At 44.2% G+C, this 16,084-nt stretch overlaps 1 protein-coding gene across 1 annotated transcript in view; it reads left to right on the plus strand.

Moving 5' to 3' along the window:
• Window positions 1-14,247: 14,247 nt before the first annotated feature.
• Window positions 14,248-16,084, plus strand: part of LOC140716562 (synaptosomal-associated protein 25) — a 196,534-nt gene continuing 194,697 nt past the window's right edge. The window contains exon 1 of the mRNA XM_073029390.1: window positions 14,248-14,383. The gene's annotated coding sequence lies outside the window, so the exon portion shown is untranslated. The remainder of the gene's footprint in view (window positions 14,384-16,084) is intronic.

Raw genomic sequence — 16,084 nt, forward strand, 5'->3', positions numbered from 1 at the left:
TCAACTTTGTCATTAAAACCACCCTTGGCTCACTAATGTCCATCTGGGGAGGATCTCCTATCCTTACCCAGTTTTGCCTTTATGTGACTTCATAGGCCCCCCCCCCCCATGCCGTCCATGTTCTCTGAAGTGGGTTGTGGGCACTGTGTTCCTCAGGGCCACAGCCGTTCAAGAAAGCATCTCACCACCAGCTGCTCAGAATGAGAAACAGCTTTATTTGCACCATTTTGCATGACCTAAAACTTGTTGTTTTGCAGCAGCAGTACAGTGCAAAGATATAAACTTACTATAAATTACAAAATCAATAACTTATTCAGATAAAAAAAGGAATAATAAGGAGGTGCTCATGAATTGATGGACTGCTCAGAAACTTATTAGTTTGTAGTTTCGCAGGAAAGACTTGCTGGAATGTTGCTTAGACCAGGAGGACTCAGTCACCAAGAGAGACTTAGATCACTTAGACCAGGATTTTATTCCCTGGAACGTAGGTGTTGTGCATTCAATATTTCAGTAATATTTTAGTAATCTATTTGATTACCATCAATAATCAATGTTTATGTAATAATAAAGAGTGCAAAGCAATCGGCAGCCAGTTTTCAGGAGAGACCAGTTGGGAACTAGAGAGATTCAGCTTCCTGTAGACAGAGGCTAGAAGTGGCATTCAGTATGTCAATGATAACCGGAGTTGATATTGAGACCACATCACAGATCGCTGCAGGTACTATGGGTCAGATCAAATAATTAACTGCATATTGAAATTAAATCAAAGATCTATGCGCTTTAGATATGTGCAGCCGGTTTAAACAAAGGCAGCTGCAAAAAATCTGTCTTGAAGAAATTGTCAGGCACGTTACACTTGTCTTATAAACCATATTACTTGAAATTAACATGGTGAAGTGTCCTTTCCTTTCGAAACCATCCAGGAGATAACGGTATGAAACACCTTGAGGAGGAAGCCAGCTAGTAAAACTCCATTTCCATCTCTCTTGCTAATTGTACAAGTACATGCGTAATGGGAATGGACTGAACACACCACTAGATAGCTTTTGCTCTGCTTGGATTCTCAGGGGAATGGATACAAACTTTTAATGGTTCAAACTATTATGATCTGGAAACAGATTTTATAGCAATTTCCTAAGGGAAAAGGACATATAATTGAAAGGGAAATATGGGGAAAGCTTTGGGGAATAAGCAAGGGATTGGGACTAATCAGATAGCTCTTTCAAAGAGCAAACTATGAACCCTCCTCTTTCCCTTTCTCCCATGGTCCACTCTCCTCTCCTATCAGATTCCTTTTTCCAATTATCACCTCCCAGTTTCTTACTTCATCCCCCTTCATCTGGCTTCACCTATCACCTTCCAGCTTGTATTTCTTCCCCCCCCCCCACTTTATTCACCATCCAGTCCTGATGTGAAGGGTCTCAGCCTGACACGCTGACCGTTTATTCCCCTCTAAAGATAGTTCCTGACCTGCTGAGTTCCTCCAGCGTTTTGTGTGTGTTATAATGAACCAAACAGGCTGCCATGATATATGATGTTGTGATTCATAGTCAGTGAATATTCACTTTGGTGATTAATGCAGAAGATTGCTTTCTTGGAAACCCTCCCTCACATTATTGATATAGATCTTCATAAAGTTCATATTTCTTTACAGACAAATATTTGAAGGGCAGTGAGCACACATGCCAATCAATTTTTAATTGTAAATGACAGTGAGAAGACACATAGTCAATTTAGAAAATCTCTGAAAGACCTGCTCATTGGATAAAAATTTAGCAGGAAAACAGAAAATGGTTGAATTTTGATCCGGATGACAAAATCTCATACAATCCATCAAGCATAAGGGTGTATGCCAATGAGCACATCTACAAGGACCACTGCCTCAGGAAAGCAGCATCTGTCACCAAGGACCTTCACCATCCAGGCCATGCTCTCTTCTCACTGCTGTTATCAGAAAGGAGGAACAGGAGTTCCAGGTCCATAACTAAAGTTCAAAGTAAATGTATTATCAAAGTACATAATCTTTGATAGTCTATGCAACAAATCTATAGAATAATAGCCATAACAGAATCAATGAAAGATCACCCAACTCGGGTGTTCAACCAGTGTGTAGAAAACAACAAACTGTGCAAACAAAAATAAATATCAAGAACATGAGATGAAGAGTCTTTGAAAGTGAGAGTACAGTTGTGGGAACATTTCTACGATGGAGAAAGTGAAGTTGAGTAAAGTTATCACCTCTGGCTCAAGAGCCCGATGGTTGAGAGGTAATAACTGTTCCTGAACCTGGTGGTGTGAGTCCTAAGGCTCCTGTACCTTCTTCCTGATGCCAGCAGTGAGAAGAGAGCATGGCCTGGGTGCTGGGGGTCCCTGATAAAGGACACTGCTTTCCTGCGGCAGTGTTTCATGTAGATATGGTCAATGGTGGGGAGGGCTTTACCGATGAACTGAGCTACATTCACTATTTTCTGTAGGATTTTCCCTTCAAGGGCATTGGTGCTTCCACACCAGGTTGTGATGCAGTCCCAGGTTATTACCTTCAGTATTCAGGCTTCTCAATCAGAAACCTGGCTCCACTCAATGCCACACCAAACTGATTCCTATGAACTCACCTTTTCAAGGACTCTGCCACTCATGTATGTATGTAGTTTGTTGTTTTTTTTTAATTTGCACATTGATTGTTTGTCAGTTTATGTTTGTGTGTAGTTTTTCATTAATTCTATTATATTTCTTTGTTCTACTGAGAATGCCCACAAGAAACGGAATCTCAGGGTTTATATGGTGACATAGACTGTAGGACCTTTGAAAAGAAATTGACTGAACTTTGATATCAAATAAATTGAAAAACACAGTGAAAGACTCTCCCCTAGGACTTTGTATCGATGTAATGGAATACTTCCTCTGACAAAATCAAAAAGGGTGAATACTGAACTGAAGGTGTTGTATTTGAATGTGTGTAGTATATGGAATAAGGTAGATGAACTTGCAGCACAGTTACAGATTGGCAAGTATGATGTTGTAGGCATCACTGAATCATGGCTGAGAGAAGATTACAGCTGGGGGCTTAATGTCCAAGGATACACATTGCATCAAAAGGACAGGCAGAAAGGCAGAGGGAGCAGCATTGCTTTGTTGGTAAAAATGAAATCAAATCATTAGAAAGAGGTGATACAGGGTCAGAAGGTGAATCACTGTGGATAGAGGTAACAAACTATAAGGATAAAATAAGTCCCTGATGAAAATTATATACAGACCCCAAACAGTAGAAAGGATGTGATCACAAATTACAACGGGAGATAAAAATACATGCCAAAGGAGCAATAGTCATGGGGGATTTCAATACACAGGTGGATTGGGAAAATCAGGTTGGTACTGGATTCCAAGAGGGGGAATTTCTAAAATGCCTGCAAGATGCCTTTCTAGAGCAACTTGTGGTTGAGCCCACTAGAGAATCAGTTATTTTGGATTGGTTGCTGTGCTATGAACTGGAAATGAAAGAGCTTAAGGAAAAAGAACCCTTAGGGGTAAGTGATCATAATATGATCAAATTCTCCCTGAAGTTTGAGGAGGAGAAGCTAATGTCAGATGTATCAGTATTATAGTGGGGTGAAGAGAATTACAGAGTCGTGAGAGAGGATTTGGCCAGAACTGATTGGAAAAGAACACTGGCAGGGTTGATGGCAGAGCAGCAATAGGTGGAATTTCTGGAATGCAAAGTTAACAAACTTCACAACATATTAAACCTGATTCTGATTCTTACAGAGAATCTCACAGTTCCTCTGCTGTAACGCTCTACATTCTTAATGACAATGGAAAGAAAAATCACAACTGTATTACTGAGTCTGCGACATAATGCATTCAGCATATGCCACACATGTAAACAGACTGACCGTCCCTGCGGATCTTCCATGCATGGGGTACCTGGGCTTGTCATTTTCACCCCTCTCAGGTTACCAGAAACCAACTTGGGCTGGGAATAACAACCTGCTACTCTTTGGAAAAGAACCAATTCTAAAATACACAGAAATGTAGATTAGAGACAAACTTGTGTTCTCTGTGTACGTTTGTTAAAAACCAAAGGAAATCTGCCTTTTCATCCAATCATTGTATTTGCTGCAAAGTTCTGCATTATACATCATCTGGCATGCATTATTAATGAATAGGATTTTCCATGTATTAATGTGGAAATACACACAGTGGCCAACTTATTGTGTACATGCTGTAACCTACAAAGTGGCCACTGAATGTATGTTCATGATCTTCTGCTGCTGTAACCCATCCACTTTAAGGTTCAATGTGTTGTGCATTCAGATATGCTATTCTGCACACCACAGTTGTAATGCATGTTTTTTTGAGTTACTGTCACCTTCCCGTCAGCTTGAACGAGTCTGGTCATTCGCCTCTGACCTCTCTCATTAACAAACACAAAGTCAAAGTCAAAGCACATTTATTACCAAAGTATTTATAATTCATACAACCTTGAGAATCATCTCCTTACAGGCAACTACAAAACAAAGAAACCGAATAGAACCTATTAAAACAAAAACGTATTAAACCGAATAAAACCTATTAAAACAAAAATGTATTAAACTGAATAGAACCTATTAAGACAAAAACATATTAAACCGAATAGAACCTATTAAAACCAAAGAAGGCCATCAAACACCCAACATGTAGAGAAAAAAGACAAAACCATGAAAACTAAAAATTAAGCAAATAGCAATCAGAACTGAAGTTCACAAAAGTGAGTCCACACTGTGATAGTGTTGCAGGCCACCCACAGCCACCGTTCAGAGCGGAGATGAGTAAACCTGGTGGAGCAACGAGCTAAAGTTCGGTGCGGAGTCCAGTGAAACTCACGGAGCAGTGATTTAAACCCACCCCGACACCCTGTCCTTTTCAGTCTGGCCCGGCGCTTAAATCGCCCAGACCCTGCTCTCCAACCTCAAGTCGTCAAGTCAAGTCACTTTTATTGTCATTTCGACCATAACTGCTGGTACAGTACATAGTAAAAATGAGACAACATTTTTCAGGACCATGGTGTTTCAGGACATTTTTCAGGACATGACACAGTACAAAAACTAGACTGAACTACATAAAAAAAGAGAAAGCTACACTAGACTACAGACCTACACAGGACTGTGTAAAGTGCACTAAAACAGTGCAGGCATTACAATAAATAATAAACAGGACAATAGGGCAAGGTGTCAGTCCAGGCTCTGGGTATTGAGGAGTCTGATAGCTTGGGGGAAGAAACTGTTACATAGTCTGGTCGTGAGAGCCCGAATGCTTTGGAGCCTTTTCCCAGATGGCAGGAGGAAGAAGAGATTGTATGAGGGGTGCATGGGGTCCTTCATAATGCTGTTTCCTTTGCGGATGCAGTGTGTAGTGTAAATGTCCGTGATGGCGGGAAGAGAGACCCCGATGATTTTCTCAGCTGACCTCACTATCCGCTGCAGGGTCTTGCGATCCAAGATGGTGCAATTTCCGAACCAGGCAATGATACAGCTGCTCAGGATGCTCTCAATACAACCCCTGTAGAATGTGATGAGGAAGGGGGGGTGGGAGATGGATTTTCCTCAGCTTTCGCAGAAAGTAGAGACGCTGCTGGGCTTTCTTTGCTATGGAGCTGGTGTTGAGGGACCAGGTGAGATTCTCCGCCAGGTGAACACCAAGAAATTTGGTGCTCTTAACGATCTCTACCTGAACCCTGCCATGTCAGTACGTTCTCAGGTGCACCGTCACCTCATTTCAGCCTGTGCCCAACATTTCCAATTCAGCTCTTCGCTTAACCCAATCAAACCTCGGGTCTTTCCTCGCTCTCAGACAAGTTAGTCAATGAGAGGTTTATTGTCTTTGCTGAGGACAACCAGATTGCATTTGGTGCAAACAACATACTGGGAATTCAATTACTAAAACACAGTGATTAAATATAAAATAACATCTGAGTTATTTAGAATGGCATCTAAGGTACAACTGAATTAAAAGCAAGCAACTGTAAAACTGGAAATAATTCTGAGGGTGTTTAGCTCAGGTGGTTGAGTTGTTCTCTGATCTCGGCAATTCACGTGCACATGTTTTGTCACCATACCAGGAGACACTGTTGGTTGTGGTGTGTTCTCGGAATACTTGGCAAAAGTATCTAAAGGTCAAGCATTCTGAGGATACACCACAATAAAAAGGGAACTGGTGACGTCTCCTCCTGTAGTGATGAAATGTTTACAAGTGAATTGCCAAGATCGGAGAACAACTCAACCCAACCAAACTCCAAAATTAAAAGAAACAGTGGCTGTTCCATTCAAGTATTGCACATGCCCGTGTTATAAAATACAATGTTTAAATATAATATAGCTTCAAGAAGTAAAAAGAAGAGCTCTGAAATCAAAGGGAAGTAGCTGCCCCATTAAAACCCAAATATTGCACACGTCCATGGATTGCACTTAGAGATTGGCCGCAGTTTTTATGGACTGTGGGTGGGGGTGTCATGATGGCTCTTTCTGTCTGGATGTCTGTGCAGAGATGTTTCTGTATGTCCTGCTGGATGGTAGGGGATTGAACAGATGATTACTGAGGTGGGAAGAATCCATCACGATGTTGCAAGCCTGGCCTAGACAGCATGAGCTTCCACGTCTGGTAGCTGTGTCAGGTCCTGATCACTCATAGAAGTGATTGTTGATTGTTGAAGTGCTGTTTGGTTGATTTTGTTACAGCTGGTGTACTATACTGAATGATGCAGCACTCTATCCCATCTCTCGGTCGGCTAAAGTTCTAGAAAGTTGGGAAGATCTGCCAAAATATCAACCGAAGATGGTGAAATAGTTGAAGAACACTTCATGAAATGCACTCAGTGGCCATGTGATCCAAGTGACTTAGACCCTGGAATGATTGTTGGTACCAGAAGAGGTGGTTTGAGTATCTCAGAAACTGCTGATCTCCTGGGATTTTCATGCACAACAGACTCTGGAGTTTATAACAAATGGTGTGAAAAACAAAAAAAAAATCCTGTGAACGGCTGTTCTGTGGGTGAAATGCATTTGCTTGTGGGCAAAATCAAGACGCTATTAACAAGATCCATTACTCATAAACGGTGAAGCAGTGGGAAGAGTTTCCAGCTTTAAGCTCTTGGGATTGAACATCACAGAGAAGCTCTGATAGTAGGAAAGTCTCAGCAGTGCCTATACTATCTCAGGAGTGTAAGGGGAGAAAATCAGCTGGTGAGACCTGACATAAGTTGGGGAACTGCCTTATCAAGCCCTTCCACTCTATCTGCTAAAAACAGAATTTCCTGGTAACAAATTATTTTAATTCATGTTCTGACATGTCAGTCAATGACCTCCTCTTCTGCCACGATGAGGCCACTCCCAGGCTGGAGGAGCAACACCTCACATTCCATCTGGGTAGCTTCCAACCTGATGGCATGAACACCGATTTCTCCTCCAGGTAATTTTTTTCCCCACCCTTACCCTCTTCTTCTATTTCCCACTCTGGCCTGTTACCTCTTTTCTTACTTGCCTATCACCTCCCCCACGTTCCTCTCTTCCTTCCCTTTCCCTTACGGCCCACTCAGCTCTCCTATCAGATTCCTTCTCCTCCAGCCATTTACCATTCCCCTCCACCTGGCTTCACCCATCACCTTCTAACCTCCTTCCCCTCCCCCCACCTTTTTATTCTGGCATCTTCCCTCTTCCTTTCCAGTCCTGAAGAAGGATCTCAGCCTGAAACGTCAACTGTTTATTAATTCCATAGATGCTGCCTGACCTGCTGAGCATTTTGTGTGTGTTGCTCTAGATTTCCAGCATCTGCTGAATCTCTTGTCTTTATAACTTCAGGTCTATTCTGCTGATGGGTCCTGAACCCAAAATGTTAACTGGTACTCTTTTTACAGTTGCTGCCTGACCTTATGGCTGTTTTCAGCATTTAATCCATGAAACAGGAAACAAACTTTGTGTTTAAGGCCAAAGACTGATCAATCAGAGTTTACTTACATGTTCATCTGTACAAGCTGTTGGTGGGATCTCACTTGAGGATTGTGCCTAGCTCTGGCTGCCCAAATATAGGAAGGATACCAATAAAATGGAAAGGGTGCAGAAAAGATTCACAAGATATTACTGGGACTGGAGGGCTTGAGTTATAAGGAGAAGCTGGATAGACTGGGAATGTTTTCCCTGGAGCACAGGAATTTGTTGGTTGACCTTATGCAAGTATGTAAGATTCTGAGGGGCATAGTTAAGATAGTGTAGTGGCCAAACCAAGCCATAATCAAAACCAAAACAATTGCCACAGCTGACAACCCCAAGGATTTGTTATAGATGTATGATGTGCCCTCACTTCAATAGCAGTTGCTCCAAAAGTCGAGCAGATGTATTCAAACCTTTATCAGCAATTAGCAGACGTACAATCTAGAAACAATGAAACTGAAGCCCACCCAAGTGCAAGCTTGGGTACTAATGCAGACAGAGCAAAGAGTTAAATGCAGGCAAAATTAAGAAGGGCAAAGAATGCAGGACTGAAGGTGCTGTATTTAAATGCATGTAGCATTCAGAATAAAGTGGACAAACTGGTGGCACAAATTAGTGATTGGTCGGCATGACATTGTGAGCATCACTGTGCCGTGGCTGAAAGAAGGCCATAGTTGGGAGCTTAACATCAAATTATATACTTTACATCGAAAGGACAAGCAGGAAGACATAGGCAATGGTGTGGCTCTGTTGGTAAGAGATGGAGTTACATCTTTAGTAAGAGGTGACATAGAGTAAGAGAATGTTGAATCTTTGTGGGCAGGTTAAGAAACTGTAAGGGTAAAAAAACATTTTGGGAATCATGTATAGGCCACCAAATAGAAGGCAAGATGTGCAGTTGAGATTGCAAAGGGAGCTTTTAATAAGGGTAATGACTCAATTGTAATAGGGGTCTTCAATATGCTAGGGGATTGGGAAAATCAGGTTGGTGTCAGATCACAAGAGAGGGTATTTGTTGAATCCTTACGAGATGGCTTTTTAAAGCAGCTTGTGCTTGATTCCTACTCAGGGAAAGGCTATCTTAGATCTGGTGTTGTGTAATAACCTAGATCTTATTAGGGAGCTTAATGTAAAGGAACCCTTAGGAGACAGTGATCATAATATCATTGAATTTGAGAGGGAGAAGCATAAGTAGTACATATCAGTATCACAATGGAATTAAGGGAATTACAGAGGCATGAGGGAGGAGCTTGCCCAGGTGGACTGGAGGAGGATACTGGTGGGGATGATGGCAGAACAGAGTTGGTTGAAGTTTCTGGGCATAGTTCACAAGGCACAGGATATATATGTCCCCTGGGTGAAGTTCTCAAATGGCAGGGCTAGGCAACTGTGGCTGTCAAGGGAAGTTAAGGACTGAATAAAACACAAGGAAAGGGCATATAATGTAGCAAAAGTAAGTGGGAAGTTGGATGATTGGGAACCTTTTAAGAAACAAAAGGCAACTAAAAAAGCTATAAGAAGGGGAAAGATGAAATATGAGGGCAAACTAGCCAGTAATATAAAGCAGGATACTAAAAGTTTTTTCAGTTACATAAGGAGTAAAAGGGAGGTGAGAGTTGATAATGGACCACTGGAAAATGATACTGGTGAGGTAGTAATGGGGACAAAGATATGACAGATGAACTTAATGGGTACTTTGCATCAGTCTTCACTATGGAAGGCATGAGCAGTGTGCCAGAAGTCCGTGAGTGTCAGGGAGCAGGAGTGAGTGCCAATGCTATTACAAAGGAAAAAGTGCAAGATAAACTGAAAGGTCTTAAGGTGGATAAATCACCTGGAGTAGATGGACTACATCCCAGAGTCCTGAGAGAGGTTGCTGAAGAGATAACGATACATTGGTCATGACCTTTCAAGAACCACTTAATTCATGCATGGTCCCAGAGGACTGGAAAATTGCAAAAGTCACTCCACTCTTTAAGAAGGGAGGAAGGCAAAAGAAGGGAAATTATAGACCAGTTGGCCAAACCTCCGTGTTGGGAAAGTGTTGGAGTCTATTATTAAGGATGAAGTTTTGGGGTACTTGGAAACTAATGATAAAATAAGTCAAAGTCAGCATGGTTTCTGTAAAGGGAAATCTTGCCTGATTAATCTGTTAGAGATCTTTGAGGGAGTAACAAGCAGGGTGGACAAAGAAGAGGCAGTGCATGTCATTTACCTAGATTTTCAGAAGTCATTTGATAAAGTGCCACACACGAGGCTGCTTAACAAGATAAAATCCTATGGTGTTTCAGGACAGATACTGGCATGGATAGAGGAATGGCTGACAGCCAGGAGGCAGTGAGTGGGATTAAAAGGGGCCTTTTCTGGTTGGCTGCCAGTGACTAGTGGTGTTCCTCAGGGGTCAGTATTGGGACCGCTACTTTTCATATTGTTTGTCAATGATTTGGATAATGGAATTGAAGGCTCAATGGCAAAGTTTGTGGATGATACGAAGATAGGTGGAGGGGTAGGTAGTGCTGAGGAAGCAATGCAATTGCAGCAGAACTTAGACAATTTGGAAGAATGAGCAAAAAAAGTGGCAGATGGAATACAGTGTTGGGAAATGTATGATGATGCATTATCTAAATAAGGAGAAGGTTCAAACATCAGAGGGGTTAGGAGTCCTCGTGCAAGACTCCCAGAAGGTTAATTTATAGGTTGAGTCTATGATAAAGAAGGCAGTGATGGCATTTATTTCAAGGGGAATAGAATGTAAAAAGTAAGGAGATAATGCTACACGAGTGAATCTGCAGATGCTGGAAATACATAAAAAACACAAAATGCTGACAGAACTCAGCAGGCCAGACAGCATCTATGGGAGGAGGTAGTGATGACGTTTCCAGCCGAAACCCTCTGGCCTCCCATAGATGCCGTCTGGCCTGCTGAGTTCTGCCAGCATTTTGTGTTTTTTAAGGAGATAATGCTGAGGCTTTATAAGACACTAGTTAGGCTGCATTTGGAGTACTGTCAACAGTTTTAGGCCCCATATCTCAGGAAGGGTATATTGTCATTGGATGGAGTCCAGAGGAGGTTCACGAGGATAATTCCCAGAATGAAGGGGTTAACATATGAGGAGCATTTGGCAGCTTTGGCCCAGTACTCACTGGAATTTAGAAGAATGCAGGGGGATCTCATTGAAACCTACCAAATATTGAAAGGACTCGGTAAGGTGGATGTGGAGAGGATGTTTCCGATGGTGGGGGTATCCAGAACTAGAGGGCACAGCCTCAAAATTGAGTGGTGGCCTTTTTAGAACAGAGGTAAGGAGTTTTTTTTTAGACTGACAGTAGTGAATCTGTGGAATGCTCTGCCACACACTGCGGGGGAGGCCAAGTCTGTGGGTATATTTAAGGCGGAAGTTGATAGTTTCCTGTTTGGTCAAGGCATAAAAGGATATGGAGAGAAGGCAGGTATATGGGGTTGAGTGGGATCTGATATCAGCCATGATGAAATGGTGGTGCAGACTCGATGGGCTGAATGGGCTAATTCTGCACTATGCCTTATGGTCTAAGCTAAGTGCAATTGAGCATTATTGAGCAGTCAACAAAAAATATGACATCTGTCGGGCTCCAGCCATTACAACAAAAGAAAGCATGAAGACATAACTTATTCCCTTCACTTTTACTCATGTGACTAGTTACCATAATAAACACAAGGCACAGAATATGTTGCTAATGTAGGAGAGTCTAAATCTGGAAGGCACAGTTTAACGGGAGAGAGGAAAAATGTTAAAAGGGGGCTAAGCGGGAATGTCTTCACACAAGAGATGGTGAGTGTATAACAAGCTGTCAGAGGTGGGTACATTTACAATGTTTAAAAGGCACCTTGACCGCTATGGAGAAGCTGGGCGAAAAGGTTTGTTTCTGTGCTACACGATAGTAGTACTGCGATCATATGGAGATACGTCTCTACCAAAGGAGGTATATTGCGCTCCTTCCCTCCGCTAGCCTGCAGGTCGCCCTTGGGCAAGGTGTATCATAAAGCCATGGGAGCAGGTGGTGGATGGTCCTATGAGCAGCTGGTGCAGATCACAAGTCCTGGTTATGTGACCACTGACACCAGGCAGACAATCTCTGAAGAGTATTGATAATGGCTGGGGTCACTCGTCTTGAAAAGACACTGCCCAGAAGAAGGCAATGGCAAACCACTTCTGCAGAATTTGCCAAGAACAATCATGGTCAAGGAAAGACCATGATTGCCCACATCAGACGATACAGCACATAATGGTGCTGGGTGTGATCATTCGAGTCGAGTATGAGGTTCTCCAAAGGGGCTGTCTTTTGAGTCCTCGTGTAGCTGTAGAGGCTAATCTGGGATCCATATACGAACAACATCTGTACATGACATTGTTTAAGGTGGGCAGGCTGATACACAGGTAGCGACAACACAGTCTTTGACAGATTGGGTCAGGGTCAGGAACTAGTGGCATGGAATGCAAGACATCTGGGGACCCCTCACTGCTGCAGCCTTCTCCATCTTCACCGCCATTGTGATGTGTCATCATCTTCCGCCAGCTCCAGTGTTGAGATCTTGGTTGGATCCCTCGTTATCTGGAACTTCCCCTTGACCTTACCACCATGGGTGACCCCACCAGGAACTAAGCTCCAGACGGCTTTGATTTCAGGAATTCACAAGCTTCACCACCATGGCAAGGTGACAATCCTTGGGGAAATGTAACTCCATGTTTAAGATGGAGTGAAAGAACGGTAGGGTAGAGAGAGCCAAAGGGAAACCCTGTGGCAAAGTTTTGACCTGAAACGTCAACAATTCCTTTCCTTCCACAGGAAGGAACTCAATCCGCTGAGTTCCTCCAGGTTCTAGTCTCTGCAGTCTTGTGTCTCTCTTGTCTATGAAAGGGGTTATTTGGAGCAAGGAGACAGGAATTGTAATGGGATGCATTAAAGAAACAAAAGGTGATTTAGTTTTATAAACAGGAACAACAATTATGAAAAGTCAACAATGATTCTCTCCCCTTCAGTTGCTGCCTGATCTGTGATATATATCTAGTATTACACCACTTCTCCATGTCAGCAAAGATCATCTGAGCCTGTCCTGCCTGCTTGTGTTTGATCCTCTCCCTTTCCTGTCACTACTACCATCAGGTAGGAGATGCAGGAGTTTCTGGTCCCACACTGCCAAGTTCAGGAGCAATTGCTGCCCAGCAGTCATCAGACCCCTGGACCGCCTTCACTCACCTCAGCACTGACTGTACTCTACGGCCTGTGGCAGGCAGCCATCGGGCTCCTGGACCGACTTCACCTCAACTCAGCACTGAACTGGCTCTTTTCCTGTGGCCTGCAGTTGTCGGGCTCCTGGACCGACTTCACCTCAACTCAGTACTGAACTGGTCCGTTCCTGTGGCCTGCAGCCATCGTGCTCCTGGACCGACTTCACCTCAACTCAGTACTGAACTGGTCCGTTCCTGTGGCCTGCAGCCATCGGGCTCCTGGACCGACTTCACCTCAACTCAGTACTGAACTGGTCCGTTCCTGTGGCCTGCAGCCATCGGGCTCCTGGACCGATTTCACCTCAACTCAGTACTGAACTGGTCCGTTCCTGTGGCCTGCAGTCATCGGGCTCCTGGACCGATTTCACCTCAACTCAGCACTGAACAATCTTTGCAGCCTGTGGCCTGCAGTCGTCAGACTCCTGGACCGACTTCACCTCAACTCAGCACTGAACTGGCTCTGTTCCTGTGGCCTGTAGCCGACGGGCTCCTGGATGGACTTCTCATCTCAGCGCTGAAGTGGTTCTGTTCCTGTGGCCTTCAGCCTTCAGACTCCTGGACCGACTTCACCTCAACTCAGCACTGATCAATCTCTGCAGCCTGTGGCCTGCAGCCATCGGGCTCCCGCACCGACTTCACTCACCTCAGCGCTGACCTGACTCATTCTAGGCGACTCTGCAGCTCGTGTTCTCAGCATTACTTGTTTGCTTTTTAATTATTATTAATTTTGTCCTCTTTTGAATATCGAATATTTGTCAGTCTTGGGTTTATCATGGATTCTATTGCATTTTTTTGCTTTCCTGTGGGTGTCTGAAAGAGGTGCATCTCAGGGTTGTATATGGTTTACATACTTTGATGATACATTTCCTTTGAACTTTCTCTGCTTGATTGACTGATCTCCCATCAGAATAAAGGGCCATTTGGCCCATCATTTTCTGCCATCAAAGCTGCTAGAATCTAGACGGGGAGGGGTCCAGACGCGACTAAAGAACCTGTCAGGTTGAACTGAGAGGGAGAGGGAGTGTCCAGGCTGCCCAGTCCCCTCAGGGGAATAACGCCGGCATCCACAGTGAGGCAGAGCACCGAGGAGGGAGTGGCGTGCGACATCAGTTCTCCTCAGAAGCAGCTCGGCAAGGTTGCAGAGCTGAGGAAGGTAAAGGTTAGTAGCCCGTTTTAAAAATATTCCGGAACTCTGACAATACGCACGCATCTCATCTGCAACGAATCGGCACATTTACTAAGGTTGCGTGCGCTTGATTCTAAACGAGAATGCTTGACATTTTGAGTGCGTTTATATTTAAAAGAAGGATGCTGAGAAATGGCGCGATAATGTGATGCGAGCCATATATAAAGTGCGTTGAAAGTTAAAACATTTGACCGGACTGCATTGAGAACCGGTGGATGTCAGCGTCTCCTGTTCCTGCGGGTGGAAGTGAGGTGTGTGTGTGTGTGTGTGTGTGTGTGTGTGTGTGTGTGTGTGTGTGTGTGTGTGTGTGTGTGTGTGTGTGTGTGTGTGTGTGTGTGTGTGTGTGTGTGTGTGTGTGTGTGTGTGTGTGTGTGTGTGTGTGTAATTAACAGAGAGAGAAAGAGAGAAGGGGAGAGGAAGATAAAAGAGGGGAGAAAGAAGGGGAGAGGGAGATAAAAGAGAAAGGGGGAGAGGGAAAGGGAGAGAGTGAGGGAAAGAGAGAGGGGGAGAGGGAAGAGGGATGGTGGTGGGTATTTTGTAAATCTGCGAAAGCTGAAATACCCACGTCTCCGGACTGAGTCAGAGACCTCAAGGAATTGGTGGAATAAATTAAGCTTTTGTGGTGTTGTGATAAACGGGGGGGGGGGGGGGTGATTTCTCTGGCCGGGATCAGTAGGTGGGATAACGCTGAGGAAGTGGTGCTTTTCACTGTTTTAAGGGCTTTGGATGAAGACAGTGGCGACTCCCACACCTGCTGCACCGGGCTGCCCGTCCTGTCCGTGGCCAGCGGTGCCGCATCTCACCGAATCGTCTGACAGAACACTGCATTTATATGGCGCCTTCCGCAGGACGTCCCAAAGTCCTTTGCAGCCAGTTGACAGCCTCACGAATCGCGGTGCAGTCAGTGGAATAAAACCACCCTTTTGGGTTTTAACCCTCTCAGCCCAGCCTATTTTGAAATAGATTTGATAAGATCGATTTTACCTGGTGATTAGTTTGGGTAGGATGGAGTTAAAGCTGAGGAAATGAGAAAGGCGCAGGTAAAACAGCAGAGAGCAGCCTCTGGAGAGACTGCAGGCGGTGTAGTTTTTAACCAGGCGGCTCATTTGGGGGACGGCGGTTCCAAATTTTCGGGGGTTTTGATGGAATGAATCAGGAAACACTGTTGTGGGATGCAGTCTGGAATAGAGAGGGACCAGAGAGTTTTATTTACACACGTGATCAGCATAGAAGCAGTCTCTCTGACCCAACTGGTCCGCAGTACCCCCCTGAGCTGGTCCCATTTACCTGTGTATGGCCCCTATCCCTTTATGGCAGGGGTGTCAACCTGGGGTCCACAGCCCCTGCTTAATGGCATTGGTCCGGTTTAGAACCCCTGATCCAAACATATACTGGTCTAAATGTACTGGGCTGACACAGTGGTTAGCACAGCCAGTGACCAGGGAGCAATTCTTACCGCTGCCTGTAAGAGGTCTGTACATTCTCACCGTGACCACGTGGGTTTCCTCCGGGTGCTCCGGTTTCCTCTCACAGTCCGAAGTTGCACTGGTTGGTAAATTGTCCTGTAATGAGGCTAGGATTACACTGGGGGGTGCTGGGCAGCGTGGTTCAAAGGGCCTGTTCCAAGCTGTATCTCTCAACAAATGAATGGCTTTTAATCATTGTAATTATACC

The sequence above is a fragment of the Hemitrygon akajei genome, chromosome 25 (genome assembly GCF_048418815.1).
Source record: "Hemitrygon akajei chromosome 25, sHemAka1.3, whole genome shotgun sequence".
Lineage (NCBI taxonomy): Eukaryota > Metazoa > Chordata > Chondrichthyes > Myliobatiformes > Dasyatidae > Hemitrygon > Hemitrygon akajei.